The 13,642-nt window shown below is 38.9% G+C and overlaps 1 pseudogene; it reads right to left on the reverse strand.

The window, feature by feature from the left end:
- LOC127214109 (glutamate decarboxylase 2-like) overlaps window positions 1–13,300 on the reverse strand; it is a 29,553-nt pseudogene extending 16,253 nt beyond the window's left edge.
- Between the last annotated feature and the right edge of the window lie 342 nt (window positions 13,301–13,642).

The following is a 13,642-nucleotide window of genomic DNA, read 5'->3' on the forward strand; positions in this document are numbered from 1 at the left end:
TTTTCTTTGAGGAGTGGCCTTTGTCTGGCCTGGATCTTGGCAAGTAGAAGTTAGGCATTTCAAGCCAGAAACCCTAGGCATTGTCTCGCCTCAGTCTCACACCCAAGGTTTAACTTCAAACATGAGTTCTGGGGTATTTACACCTAAGTACTTTAGACTGAATGACTTACCCAGCCAGAAACTTACACGGATGCTGGCATGTATATAATTTTGCCATTTGTTAATGATGATGGCAAGCATGCATACCACTGAGATGCATGTGCCTGAATTAAATCTTGGCTGAATGTTTTATGCTGCAGGCTGTAGATCATCTTCTAGGGGTTTCTAGAGTAGACGGATGTTTATCTGAGCAATTAAGAAATTAATTATTTCAAAAATTAATCATTCTAACATATAAAACTGAGAGATACAAAATCTGATACTTGTATGATGTAATGTTCCCATAAAAGTAAAACCCAACTTTTTCTGTAATTGCACCATTTAAGTTTTCACAGTAGCAGCAAATCTTGTAAGTGGTTGGTGTAAAAGTACTATAACCGAGCATACATCTAACCAGGTTGTTGTAGATGATGGTTGTTGATACTGTGTAAATATGAAGGCAAACACCAACCAGACAAAGTTTGGTTGTATATTCAGAACCAAGTTCACAGCAAAACAGCAGAATGCAACTGAGTTGGCACTGCCAGAAACATCTTGGAATCACCACAAACTGATTTTGAATTAATTTTTGCTCATTGTACAGTCAGAAACATTTTAATGTTGAGTGACTTTTTCACCACCCCCTACAGTTAAGTGAACCTCAGATGAGGCTGTGACCCAGCATTGATGGAGCTGTGTCCTGGACCACAGACTATTCCAATTCCTGTTCTCAAGGAACTTTGAACTTCAGAGGAAAGTTTGGCAATGTATTTCTTACAGAAAGTTTTAAGTACAAAAAAACCTATTATGCATCTGCAGGTGGCATGGAACCTTCAAAGAAACCTCTGAAACTGGTTATGCATCTGGACAATTTCATAGTCAAGCCCAATTGGAAAAAGGTGACAAGATGCACTTGAAATCACTATTTGCTCATCACAAATTACATAAGTGGGTATTTTGTTGGCATATAAACCACCTACTGTGTTTGGAGATGTCATTCCGTACATGTTTTACAATTAAAAGTTAATAATAAAGCACTGTTGGCCAATAGTAAAGGGAAGATAGGATGGACAGAGACAAGGAGAAAATATAAATAAGTAATGAGGAGTCAAGATTGAGAGCCTGAGAGATAACATTTTGCACAAGTGCAGCCGGCTCCCGGTAAGAAGAACATTGGACATACATAAATTAACACAAACAAATAATAATTAAGGCAGCCAGCCAATACAAAACTAGTAACTGCCAACATGATTATATCAAATACAGAGTTCTAATATTTCTTTTTAAGCAGAGGCATATAGGACAAGACCGCTAAGTGTAGGCAGAGCAAAACCTGTACCTCTTACACCACTGCCTACTGAGCAACCCAAGAGTTGGGCACATTAGAACTGAGAATGACCCGAAGGACTGGTTCTATCTCCTCATTTCACTTATCAAATGAGGAGGAGGTCTGAGAGGGGAAAAGACCACCTGCACAAATGGCTGCCATGGGTGGACTGCAACTAAAATAGCATCAAACTTAAAGGAACCACACTTAGTGAGGCTATTTGGAAAGGTTAGATTATTTTTTGATTGTTTGAGAATAGTAAACATACATTTAATGTATTTTGATCAAATTGACCTTCATCATCACCCTTCCATTTTCTCCTCTTCACCATAACCACTTTTCCCTCCCAAACCCCCAGTGCTCTCCCATTTTTTTTCTAACTCACCAATCCCATTTTGTGCTGCCTAAAGGGAATGGTTGTGGGAGCATCTACTGGGAATGGCTGGGTAGTATTTAGTGGCCAAACCTCTGAAGAAAAACTGAAGAAAGTTATACTTCTGATGATAACATACTGCTTTCGGGAATCTGTTAATAACTAAACCTGCTTGGGAAACAGCAGTGAATGCAGAATCCACTTCCTATTTTATTTTTTTATAGTATACTCTGAGAATACTAATAAACCATCTGACAGACAGCATGAGTCTAGACACAAAATCATACATCACTTTTATTAATTTCATTTGTTTTGAGAACTTCATACATAGGCACTGTAACTATAGTACTTCTCCCCTCCGCCCCTCTAACCCTCCAGTGTTGTCTCCTATACCCCTAAATTCAAGATCTTTCTTTATTAATATGCACACATAGTACAGATAACCTCTTGAGCCCATTTAGTGCCCACTCATCAAAGAAGTTTATTTTTGCAAGAGATGGAACTATTAATGAGATCTACAACTGGTCAAAATACAGAGAGTAAGTGATAGTGGGATGCCCAACCCATCTAATACACCTGCAATGCAACCCCACACCCAAGGCTCCAGGAAAATCTCAGAAGAGGAGTAAGAAAGATTGTCAGGGAAGAAGCTCAAGATAATGTTACTAGATAGTATCCTTTAGACCTGTCAGGGAAATGCACCCATGAGATCTCAACAATATGGATGTCTGAACAAGACTAGTGTGAAAACCTTCCATTTTAAGATCCTAGAATTCACTGAATTACTTTGGGATACAAATGCCTAATATTTAACATGACTAAGAATCATTAAAGTACTACTTTTAAATGTGAATTCTTGACTTCATTCTTATGATTTTGATTTAATAGTCAGTATAGAGTTGAAGAATGAAGTTATTGAATAAATATCTTAAGCACTTACAATGTACAGATATTGTTTTTATGATCTGGTGTGCCAGGTCTTCTCTCATGCTATCATGGGAGAGAAACAATAGGTAGACAGGTTATAGAAAGCTGCATTTTTAAGATACACTGAGATGATTATGATGGAGGTAGACCTGTGTCACATATAGAGTAGTAATGCTTTTTAGAAATGTACATTTATCCTGGGTAGCATTGTAATAAAGTAACAAGCTAGCTAAAGACTTCTCATATGAGCCTAGTTCAGAGTCTGTATGGCTATCAGGCAGTAAGTAGAAGGGGCTCCAGATGTAACACAGACAGCCTCTGCCTGCCCACATGTGGTGGGGCCACCAGCAATGCTTTTCTGAGGATTTGTAGCTGTCTGTCCCAGCCTTTCTGGAAATGCTCTGTATGGTAGATTTTCATCCTTTATGCCTGGCCTACCAGGATCCTTATAGCATAATGTATGTCTTTACATTTACTCATCCAGCTGTCTGTAACCTCAAAGTAACCACCAGTACCATTATGATATGGTCTGAGTGTCAGTGTGGTAGAATATACTGATAACTGGGGGAAGGCTGTTGAACCAAGCTGAGGGTTTGTAGGATGATTTTGTATTGAAATTTTTTGGTATGTGATATAGTTTTAAAAAGTCATACAAAGTTGCTGTACAAACCCCAGCAAGATGCTAGTAGGTTGGAAAAGTCTTTGTGTTAAGACTTTTAGTCTACATCATGGATTTTGGGCTATGGTTCATCCCTGCACATCCATGAACCTAAGTCAAGGGATATCCTCCTGCACAGAGCCCATTAATAGAGAGGGTGTATTTCTATGCATTAGTTTCTAGATGGTCATAGAGAGCTGAGTTATTGACTGACCTTGCTTATAGTCCTTCAGAAATGGAAAAGCTTCACAGGGTTTTCCTAAATTATTAGGGAAAGGACATGGCTTTGTCGTGACCATTCATATGCAAAGAGAGGACTCATGAAAACCATTACTAATGTTGCAATGCCTCTGGCAGTGAGCATGAGTGGTCCAGCTTACAAATGTTTACTACACCATGCTTTTTCACATGGTCCCTGACTCCGACAACAATTCAAGAGAATTATCACTGCTTATTTTTGGATGAGGAAGAGACAGATAAATATGAGGTAATTGGATACTGTCCCAGATTTAAGGTAACTAGCTGTATTAGAAGAGTTAAGTTTTTCCTTTGTCTATTTATAAAATAGTAGTTCTTGCCTTGTTAATTTTCTATGAGGACCAAACTGAGTAGGAGGCATAAACACTATAAAATACAAAAATGATACTCCTGCCTTAGTTTCCCAAGTACTGGCATTACAACATGCAGCAGCACACCAGTTACGAAATGCATTTTAACAATCAATAAATATATTCTAGAAGAGGAAGAATGGAAGAAAGAGAAGAAGAGAAGAGTCTGAGAGAGTGCAAGAGAAAAAGAAGAAATTCCAGTAGTTTAAGAAAAGTAGGTACTATTTGTCACAATTGAAATCATTTATTTCAAAATAAATGTCAGTATTATACCAAAATAGCACTTAGACACTTGTTAGCAAGAAACAATAACACTTTTTAATTTTTTTCTAAAAACATTAGTTTCTAGATAATAGAAAGTCTAAGCATTAACAAGTATAGAGATTGAATCGCATTTAAAAAATTTACCATTACCACCCCCACCACAGAACTTACTGGCTTTACTAGTGCATTTCATTAAACATTTAAATAGGGATCACTGCTACTTTCTACAATTGTCTGTATAAAGGACAAGGGATGAATATTATTCTAAACTTTTTCTGCCATTACCTAGACATGGAAATAAGGAAAAGACCTGCACCTGAAAGAAACAAGCAGGATAATGACAGATGCAAGGATCTTCAAGGGAACACCAGTAAGTTTAACAGACAGTATTTCAAAAGGATCCAACACCATAGCCAAATGTGATGCATCAACATATGCAAATAAGAAAGCACAGTAGACATATCAACTGAATGGAAGACAAAACATGACTATTCCATAGTTGCAGAAACAGCATTTGACAAGTGTCACCATCCCCACACTGTGGTGGAATATTATTTTAAGGTGTGTGACTTTTGTTTATTCAGAACTTGCTTAACCCTGTGAAGGCTGTGATTCCTTGCCTGCTCTAAAACACCTGGAGATTCTAATAAAGAGTTGAATAGCCAATAGCAAGGCAGGAGCAAAGATAGGTGGGGATAGCAGGCAGAGAGCATAAATAGGAAGAGCAAAGACGAACAAGGCGAGAGAGGACATCAGAGGCCAGGCACCCAGGCACCCAGCCACTCAGGCACTCAGGCACCCAGCCACCCAGCCACCCAGCCACCCAGCCACCCAGCCACCCAGCCACCCAGGCACCCAGCCACCCAGGCACCCAGCCACCATCCAGCTCCTGAGGAAGAATGAAAGTAAGGATACAGAGATAGGGAAAGGAAAAGCCCAAACACAAAAGGGATAATTTAAGTTAGGAAAGCTAGCTAGAAATTAGCCTGCTAAGTCCAGGTATTTCATAACTAAATTGTGTGTGATCATTTATGAGCTGGGAGGCAGGCCCTCAAAAAGTCAAAAGAGTGAACGCTGATAACACTCACACAATAAAAACCCAATGATTCTGGTATGAAAAAAAGTGTATGGAAAAACAGTTGAAGCCACATAGAAAAACTCCACAGTTAGCACATCATACTGAGTGCCAAAAAACTTTAAGCTTAAGATTAGAAACAAGAAAGGATGACATGTCTTGTCACTCCTAATAGAAGTCCTGTAAGTCCTAACCAGGGACAGAAGGCAAGTAAAGGGAGTAAGACACAACAAGCCAGTAGTTAAAACTAATGAACTAATAGATCTATACACACTAAACTGGAAATGAATCAAAAATAGTAACACATGTACACATGGGCTGTTACTCCTGAAAAAGAAGGAATTCCAGGTATAAACATTTGGACAAAGTTTTATGACATCTTGCCAAGACTTCTCACAAAAAGTCATTGTGTATCATGTTTTCATGAGTGAGACCCAAAGTGGCCAAATTCATGGAGAATACATAATGAGCAGTGATTGACGGGCATGGGAAGAGGGTGGTGTTAGCTAGTCTGATGGGAATATTTCAGTTTTCATTACAATGGTTAAAAATGTGAGTGTGTGATGCTGAGGTGTACCATCATGAAGTTAATATGGCGCTATGCATTTGATGATAACAGTGATTGGAGAGAAAGTAGTCATTTTAACTGCTGAAAGTTGGTAGTTCCCTTCTGAGGCTGAGACTCAACTCTTCACTTACCAAACTATGTGACCTTGGACGAGTGTGGATATGTTAAAAGCTAAATGAGAAAGGAAACCTCACTGTACTATTTGAAGTTGTTGCTTCTTCAGTAACAAATCATAATGCACTGTATCAGCAGGGATACACTTGAGGTAATATACCCCTTTGTGTTTCTAATTGCTGTATTAATTGGGTCGCTAGGCACAGCAGGTAGACCAAGCTACATGCAATAAGCAATGAGTTTGCTATTACTCTTTTTGTAATTTCCTCATATAGGCTATCACAAGTATCCCCTGAGCCTCTGCATAGAAACCCAGAGGAAATTGGATGCTTAGACTTTCCAGCTTTGCTCTCTAACAACTGGTTCAGTGTCTCTTGTATAGTGTGTCCTGTTACTGTGCCCCCAGCTGCTCCCCTGAAACCTCAAGGAGGCCATTAGCATTCTCAGTTGTAGTACTGGCCACAATTCAGTTAATTTAACAAAAGAGTTTAATGATCTCAGATTATTTACACTTTCAGTTGTTTCAGTAAACTGTCTGACAAAGTATGGTACTCTAACAATCATAGGAAGCTATAATCTCTAAAGTAGGGGAGTGTTTTTAAAACAGTGAAAATGTGTACAAAACACTAGTAGTTAATTTGTGTTCTAACAACATTAGTCAGAGTAGCTTTTAGAGAATTCTTGTCGCTCAGCTGGGTGCAGTCAGTGACCACTGTCCAAGTTGGCATCATGTGTCTCTGCAGATTTATCCCCTACACAGTCACAGAAAATTACTAGAAATTTAGATAATGGAAAGGTAAGTCTGAAGGGAAAAGAAAAAAAAGATGGAGAAAAGAAAGAGAGAGGCGAAAGTGGAGTGGGAGAGGGTAATGGTAGAATTAGTTTCTGAAAGGACCTATGAATCCATTCAGTGATAGAGGAAGAGAAAGAATAAAGAGACACAAAGATACAGAAAAGCCTACCCCACCCACTGATAGATGCAGAATCAACAAATAAATAAGAGAGGATGGAGTTAACAAAATGACTCATCTTGCAAACCATCAAACAATCTTAGATAAGAATTAAAATGGGGGGGAGGAGGAAGAGAGGGAGGAAAAAGGAACTGGAATCGATATGTATAAATAAATAAATAAACAACCAACAAACAAACAAAAAATAAATAAATAAATAAATAAGTACAGAAAAAAAAATTAAATGGATGTTGCTGAATGCGGCCGGACACACAGCATCCTTACTACATATACTCACTGAAAAGACAGTCCAATTATTTTATAATATTTAAGTTAATGTTACTAACATTTACATATTTATTAGCTAAAAACTGACAAAAACAGCTCTCACTGCTGGTGGTAAACATACCCCTGCCATATTGGAAAAGCAATGTTGTTACTTAGCAGATAAAAGACTCTGGACCAGAAAAAGATTAAGATTTACATCTAAAGACAGATTAAGGTAAAGAACAACCTTTAAAGGCTTAAAGCGTGTTTAAAATATACATAGGCTGGGAGAGAAAAATAAACAGGATAAAGTGGCTTAAAAAATAAATAAAATGAGAGTAGCTGGGTGTGCTTTAACTCCTAGCACTTAGGAGGCAGAGGTAATTAAATCTCGAGATTTCAAAGGGAACTTGGTATACAGAGTGAATTCCAGGATAGGCAAAACTTATTTAGAGTAACCCCTGTCTCAAATAAAACAAAGCAAAACAAAACAAAAGCAAAAACAAAAACAAGCAAAGAAAAAAATAAAAAAGAAGCAATAATAAAAAAAAAAAGTCAAGTAAAGATGGAAAATACACAGAGAATCTGGATACTGATGCTTGTCTTCGAATTACTCAATTACTAAGAAAGGAACAACTTGATTATCAATGCTGCTGAATTCATCCAATTTATATATTTTAAAAATGCTTTGACTCTACACTTAAGTCCAAGGACAGGTTACTGGGGAAAGAATTTATTTTTGTTTCCACAAAAAATTAAAATCTGTGGATTTCTTCCAGACTAACATGTTTTGATCACACAAGACCCCCTGAAACAGTGTCCCAGGTGATCCAACATTCAAAACAGTTGGGACAAGGTAGCCTTGCAGACCACAGCTAGGATTTCTGCATCTTCTTAGGACTCCTATGGTATTATAGCATTCTCAACCAGCAGAAACAGTTTGTCTATAAATGTTTGTTTTCACCTAAATGGTGTTGATTATAAATGATTAATAGCTACAACAAATTTCTTTTAAAGGTAAAAAAGGGGATTATGGTATAGAAATGAATGCTTTGTTTGGAAATGAATTTTCATTTATTTATACCAATTCTAAGGTCAATTTTGTGATATGCATTACTACTCTTGTTTAAGTATTGTGCTTTATAGCTCATTTAAAAATATAATGTATAATTAAGTACAAATTATAGATAGTCAAATATATAGAGATATATTTTAAATTGATAGGTATTTTTCAAACCTTTCAGAATATGGCATTTAAAATGGTTTATTTTTCTTATATTTTTGGCTGTGAGCTTAGCCTTTAACGGCTGAGCCACTCTCCAGCCCTAAGGATTTTCTTGACAGTTAGATATAACTGCTCCTGGCAACACCACCTACGACACAAAGAAAGATGGATTATCAAGAAACTCCCATGGGAGTTTACTTCCAATATGGCAAGACTAGCCATAGCCATTTGGGCAAGAAAAGGCTCTTGTCTGGACTGTTTGACTTTATGTTGTATAAATTGGACATGCAGGTCCCACACAGGGAAGTGACTGCTGATAAAGATGAACAGTGTTGAGGGGTTCCTGCTTCATAGAAGAGTCTGCCAGACAGTCTGCAGGACACAGAGAAAAAGTGACTGACAAATGGCCAATACAGATGGACAGCTTAAGCTTTCTGCTTTGCTGCGAGTCTGCCAGACACACCATGACCTATAGGCTGAAGATGGAACATTACAGAAGAACTTTGGGTGACTGACCAGGCAGCGAGTTGTCTCTGTCATCTCTTATATATTATCCTTCTGTGGTCTTTGATGGAGTTGAAGACAGATAGTTATGAGCTATAGTTTTCCTTAGTTAGGATTAAAGATAAGTTACATATAAGACTTTAGACTCACAAAGATAGGATAGATGATGAAATATTTTCTTTAAATCTTCTAATGTTAATGGACTAAATATTGTTAAATAGTTCTTATTTGATAATGATTTTGTTATATATTTTACTATGTTAAAGTTAAACCCTTTTCTTTTTTTTAGACAGAAAAGAGGAGATGATGGGAGATATCATTTTATAAATATGTTTCTCTTACTGGTTAATGAATAAAGCACTGTTAACAAATGGGAAGACAAGATAGGTGGGACGAGAGGGGAGGATTCTGGGAAATGTAGTGGAGTCTCAATGTGATCTTGGGAAGGGAGGAGAAAGTCTATGTTCTCCGTAAGATAAGATCACGTAGAAATACATATATTAGTGAGTGATTATAAGTTAATATTAAAGACAAAGCTAGCTAATAAGAAACACTTGTAAGTAGAATAGTTTCATAATTAATACAGTGTCTCTGTGTGTTATTTTGGGACTGATGCTGCTCTGGGTCCAGGTATTGGGAAAGTACCCATAACACATATCTAGTTAGAAAAAGAAAACGAAATCACAAATAGACAAAGAGAAGGGGAAAAAAGCAAAAGAAAGAACCAACCCAAATGTTTAGAAAAGAACTTCCCATGCTGATTGCCCTCCAGGGATTTATAAAAGCTAAGGTGGAAATTTTTCTTTATTATCTCTCTCTCTCTCTCTTTCTCTCCCCTCCCAAGTAAGCAAGTACTGATTTTGGTGGTAAAATTATAATGCATTCTTTATTCTACAGTTTCCTCTTTGGTTTGCCTCCACTTCATAAACCTTCCACGCCCCCTTCCCCAGGTTTCTTTTTTTCCTAATGTTTCTTTTCCTTTTTTCTTTCCTGGAGAAACAGGGAATTTGTTTCCTCTTTTCATATTGTTCCCCCTCTCCTTTCTTCCTTTCCTTCCTTTTCTTCCTCCTTTCCTTCCTTCCTTCCTTCTCTTTCTTTCTTTCTTTCTCTTTCTTTCTTCTTTCTCCCTTTCTTCCTTTCTTCCCTTCTTCAAGGCTCATGAGCATAAAGAGAAAAAGGTCCTAGGTCCCCACTGTTCGATGACTCCTCACCCTCAGTGCTTCCCTGCGACAGACATGGGGGGGGCAGCCAGCATTGAAGTTCTTCGGGCAAAACCACATGGCCCTGTTCAGGTGTGGGAAATTTGTACACTATATGAAGCTATATTGCTGTGATTGGTTTAATAAAGAGCTGATGGCCAGTAGGACAGAAGGTATAGGCAGGACTTTAGGGAAAAGAGAGGAGGTAGGAACACAACCAAGGCACAGGGGAGAGATGCCAATGAGTCATGGGGGAGTTGGACTTACAGAATGAAAGGTAAATTGATGCATGGTAAAATGTAGATTAATAAAAATGGGTTAAATGGGAAGTTATAAGAGGTGACGAAGAACAACCTAAACTATAGGCTGAATTTTCATAATTGATAAAAACATCTCCATATCATTAATTTGGAAGTTGGCTGGCACACACAGAGAAGACTTGTTACATTCAGTCTTTCTAAAATATTAGAAATTAAAAAAAATAATTTTAAAATTAAGGGATGTCTTGCCAGTTAGTGATTCTGCATCTCTCTGGGGTTCCTTCCCAGCATTCTTTCCTCCCTGCACTTTTCTCTGCTTCTTGCTGGCCAAGTCACCCTTTGGGGGCCCCTGCACTGGAAATCCTGTCTGTTGCCCCTTCTTCTGCTTCCTGTCCCTCTCTCTGTTCTTGCTCTGTTTTCTTCCATGCCCACCCCCTCCCTTCTGATTAATCTGCCATCATGTGGCTGAACCCTTGCTGCAGTCACCCCACCAAGTCCACTTCCATGGTCACACTCGATTCCACTGAAGGAGCAGCAGCAGCAGCAGCAGCAACAGCAATACTGATGCCTTAATGAGTGGAGTTCAGAGCTCCCTATGCTGTCACAGGTCACCTGTTATCCCGCTGGGATCCTATGTTGGGGCATCTGTTAACTAGGCTGATGACTAAGTAGGCTAGAAGCCCAGTGTCTGCCTGAGTGATCCATTCTAAATTCTTGGTTTCTTACTTAGATTAGCTGCATATTCATAAAAATATTAAATTTAACTCTATTCATTGCTTTCTATTCAGAAACACACTTCCCTTTGGCAGTTTATTCTAGATATTCTAGAAATACATAAAGCAGCAAATATGAGAAACCGATGCCTCTTTCTGCCTGTTTCTCTTCAAATCTTGGGTTCTTATGCACCCAATAATAAGGGGAATGACAGGTCTCTACTGAGAAATGTTTGCTTTGTTTCAAGCTCTTCATCACTTTCGCCTTTCTTTTTGTTAGAATCCCTTCCTGCCCCCCCTCAAACCCCCCACCTCCTGGAGGGTGGTTTCAATACCGGCGGTTTGGAGAGAAGCATTTTCGTAAGTTGCTAATTTGGTTGACTATCCAGGTCAGTGATAGCTTCAGCCTCCTCCCCCACCAAAGGAAAAATACATATATTTCTTCTCTCTTTGTCTCTCTGTTCCCTCTCTTTCCCTCTCCATTTCCATCTCCAGCTTTGTCCCTCTTCTCATTTGTTTAAAATGAGGTCTTTATATGTAGCCTAACGGTCTGAAGCTGAAATCCTCCTGCCTCAAACTATTGGAATGAGGAGGTTACAGTCAAGCACTACTGTGCCTCCCTCCCTTTATAAAATAAAAATATTCATTGCAAAAAAATAAAATTGGCAAATAAACTGGTGACAATCATTAATCTCACCACTTAGAGGTCAATGCAGCTGTCAATCTGTCCTGGGGTTTTTAGACCTTTTCACATCCACGTGGCTAAACATATTTTACCTAATTTCTTTCGTTCTCTGACCAGGCCCCAATTCCTTGTATCCTATGACATGTTCCAGCCTACTCCTTTTGTGGCTGTACCTGTCTTGTGTAACAACCCTGTCCCCCGCCCCATATAACAGCCCTCCACTAGAAAACTCCAGCTTCCTCCCAACTGCCACTGAGTTTCCCATACCCTCAGCATCACACAGTATACCCCTACACCCCACCATGCCACAATTGCCTTCTAATCTTTGGCATTTCCCACTCTATATCTCTCAGGCTTTTTTGAGCCTGGTGACATGTGGTGGGCAGCTCTTTGGACTGATAAATGGCTCATTGTCCCGGCTTTTAAATTAGTGAATATTCTACTAATACTTTAAACATTTGGCCCGATTTTTTTTAAGTTCCAGGCCTATTAATCAGTAGTACCTCATATGGATAACCTAAAGATGATTTTTATCACCTACCCACAGTGGTATCATACTCTATTTTCTAGAAAGCTGTGATTTCTCGGTAATAATTAAGACAGTTTCCCTAAGAGGACCTCTTTGCTGTTGCCCAAAGCTGTCGAGCTGGTAGGGCATCATTTATTTCTCAGCAAGTTTACATAATCCCGTGCTGCCCAGTTCACCTCATCATCAATCACTGCTTCAATCGCTTCTGTTGCTAATGTGCCTAGGTGACAAACGCCCCTCTACACCAGCTACTGAGGAGAGCTTTGATTGATTTAACAAAGGTTCCAATTCATTCACTAATTGTAAAAGGCTCCATGGTTTCCAAGGGAACAGCATCTGGAGACTCTGAGCAAGTCTGGTGCGCCAGAGAAACAGTGTATGGTTGTGTCTTAGACTGAAGCAAGATTGCTGCTCCAATAGTCATCACCTGTTTCAGACAAAGAGGTACCTGTGGGGCATTTTAAAATGGTTAATGGACAGTGATGCAGATTCGTTGCTCACCTCTCATCACATTTAATCAGGACACGCTGTCTGTCCCATCTTGTGGGCTGCAGCTCCGCTTGAGAGAAAAGTGACTCTGTAAAAAAAATATATATATATATATATATATATATAATTATTTCTTTATGAAAACAAGATCGAGTGCTTTTGGTTTTCTTGTTTTGCCCCTCCAATGCCCAGGCTTCTTAGGGGATAGCTCATCACTCACACTGGGTTGGTTTTGTTTTAGTTATATAGTGTGACTTTAAAATTTAATTAACTTATTTGTATGTGTATGGGTGTTTTGCCTGTATGTTTGTCCATGTACCTGTGGGTGCCTGATGCCCACAGAGGCCAGAAGAGGGCACTGGATCTCCAGTAACTCGAGTCGCAATAGGTACTTGTGAGGCTGCAATGGGGGAGACTCTAGAACCATGATGCTCAGAAGAGCAGCCAGTGCTCTTAATGTCTCAGCCGTCTCTCTAGCCTCCTACTTATTATATGTTTAAAATATACTTTTATTAAAATTGATAATTTCATATATAAATATAGTTTATTTTGTGATTTGTTTCCACCTCCCTTAAGTCTTTGCATGATACTCCATACCCCTTACATTCCTTCCAACTTCATGTCCAGTTTGTGCTACCCACATACCCATTCACTCGAGCATGGTTGAACTAATCAGGGACCATAGCCTTAAAGAAAACCCCTTGGCTGGGCAGTGCACACCCTTCAACCCCAGCACTCGGGAGGCAGAGGCAGTTGGATCTCATGAGTT

Source organism: Phodopus roborovskii, unplaced genomic scaffold (assembly GCF_943737965.1).
Source record: "Phodopus roborovskii unplaced genomic scaffold, PHOROB, whole genome shotgun sequence".
In the NCBI taxonomy this organism is placed as follows: Eukaryota; Metazoa; Chordata; class Mammalia; order Rodentia; family Cricetidae; genus Phodopus; species Phodopus roborovskii.